This window comes from Trypanosoma rangeli (assembly GCF_003719475.1).
Source record: "Trypanosoma rangeli strain AM80 chromosome Unknown Tra_15.4_contig_00614, whole genome shotgun sequence".
Taxonomy (NCBI): domain Eukaryota; phylum Euglenozoa; class Kinetoplastea; order Trypanosomatida; family Trypanosomatidae; genus Trypanosoma; species Trypanosoma rangeli.
Window position 1 is genome coordinate 1,435 of NW_021706360.1, and position 2,037 is coordinate 3,471.

At 51.1% G+C, this 2,037-nt stretch overlaps 1 pseudogene, besides 2 other annotated features; it reads right to left on the minus strand.

Moving 5' to 3' along the window:
- Positions 1 to 152: 152 nt before the first annotated feature.
- TraAM80_09557 (ATP-dependent RNA helicase DDX31/DBP7) lies at positions 153 to 1,215 on the minus strand (annotated as a pseudogene).
- Positions 1,216 to 1,786: 571 nt separating this feature from the next.
- Positions 1,787 to 1,829: a microsatellite.
- A 164-nt stretch (positions 1,830 to 1,993) lies between these two features.
- Positions 1,994 to 2,037: a sequence feature (GA-rich).

A 2,037-nucleotide genomic window follows, 5' to 3' on the forward strand; every position in this document is an offset into this window, starting at 1 on the left:
AAATCGCCAAAGCAGACTCCGCAGTGGATCTAGTAAAACGTAATTAAACAGTGTGGATGCGTCCGGAGCCCTTGTGTCTTTTGGCGCGCAGCTTCTCCCTTCACTCGGGAACAGTTAAGTTTTTGATTCCACCTTTCAACAGCACTGGGCTTTCACATTGCGCTGCTCCTGCGCAACCATACTTCGGTAGCGATCGTCATGACGTACCTCCACCTGCAGTCTTCTCCAACTTGGAAAGTCATCGCTCCACTTTCCCTCCTCTTGCGTGGTGAGGGAAGACGACTCTCTCGCGATCTTCCTGCCTTCCCTGACAAAGCTCTAAAGTTGCGCCCGGACCTCACTGGGCTTCTTGTCAATGCCAAAGCTCTGTGCAGCATGGCCAAGGTTGAGGACATCTGATATTTAAAAAAAAAGATAGGCTTTGAGTTCTCTGGAGTTCCCCATGTACGCCCGGATGTAGGACTGGTACGCAAACAACACTAGGCACATGAGATCTTCTCTCCGGCTCTCATCCCTAGCTGATAAATCGCTTACGGTTCCATCTCGCTTCAATGACAGCTCAACTGATGGCACGTTCGAGGATCGCCATACTTCGCACCCACGTGTGGTTCGACTTGGGGTCGAGCTTTGTCAGATAATACAATATCACCAAAGAGGGCGGGGGTTCTCTTGCTGCAAATAACGCGTCGCTGCCAGCAATGGCAGAACGAAAATATGAGTCGTTTAAGTTGCTCAAGTATGGGACGTATCCTGCCTCATGTGGCATGAGAAACAGCAGAGAGTCTCCAACGTTGCCAATTCAAGCGGTGCGCCCAATACGTTGAGCATAACATGCTGGATCCGTCGGGGGATCGTAGTGTACAATTCAGTCCACCCGCGGCACATTCAATCCTCTGGCAGCCACATCAGTGCAAAGCAGCACACCCATTGGAGAATGCTGGGCAGTTGCATCTACGTGCTTTAAGGCCCTAAAAGCAGAGGTCCGGTCAACATGGGGCATATTACCACGCAGCTTGAAAAACTTGACATCAAGAAGCGTGTTACTCTCCGAGAGGGCCGCCCCGCATCATTCTCCTCCTCGCTCCTGAAGTCATCCTCAAACGTGACAACATCCTCATGGTGGTCTCGAAGATGTCTGTCAGTCTCCTCTTCCATTCGCCGTTTGGATCCCCCAGCTGAATAGAGCTCCGTTTCGGACACAGGTGGGGCAGCCCTGTTCAACGTCACACTAGTAGTTCTGGCTACAGAGGTGGCACACGCCAGTTCTCCGTTCAGAGACAAGGCAATATTTTATATACAGCACCTTTTTTTGTTCGTGCTTATGCAGCAATCTCCTGCTCCTCGCTGACTGTCCAAAACAGGTTTATCTGAAAACAAGCGTTCTACCCCAAGGAAAGCGAATAATCCGTGCGGCACTAGATGCACAGGCCATCGTGGTGTGCACTCCAGCACCGCTCGCTTCGTATTCATCCAAAGACGTTATTGCGCGTGGCTGGTCAAAGTCCATCCTTCCAAACCTCACCCGCACCCACGCGGCACGGGAGGGACGATGCGTGGATGGCGCGTCTAACTGGACGAACGCCTCTCCCGGTGAACGTTGGCGGAGCACGAGGCCCCCACCCCACCCCAGCCAAAAAAAAAACGGCTAGAAGACGTAGCTAAAAGCACCACAATAACGCAGGAAACGAAAAATCCAGGAAAAAATGAGGAGTGACCCAATTTTGTACGTGCAGCAGAAAGGAAACGTAAGCGTTGATGTGACGGTGCATCCCATCCCTCTCCTATCCCCCCCCCACCACCACCACCACAATCACAATCACAATCACAATAAAAAAAAAGTGTGTCACCGCTCTCTTTTTTCCCCTTCACTCCACAGTAATATGGGCACTGAGGTGACAAAGATCTCCTTCCCCCACGGCGTCGTATTACAAATGGGCACTCTCCCAAAATTGTCTCGAAATATCTGGGCGAGCACAAAAAAAAAAAAAAAACCAGAAGAGAGGGGGGAGAGAGAGAGAATGAGACTGAAAGAGAAAG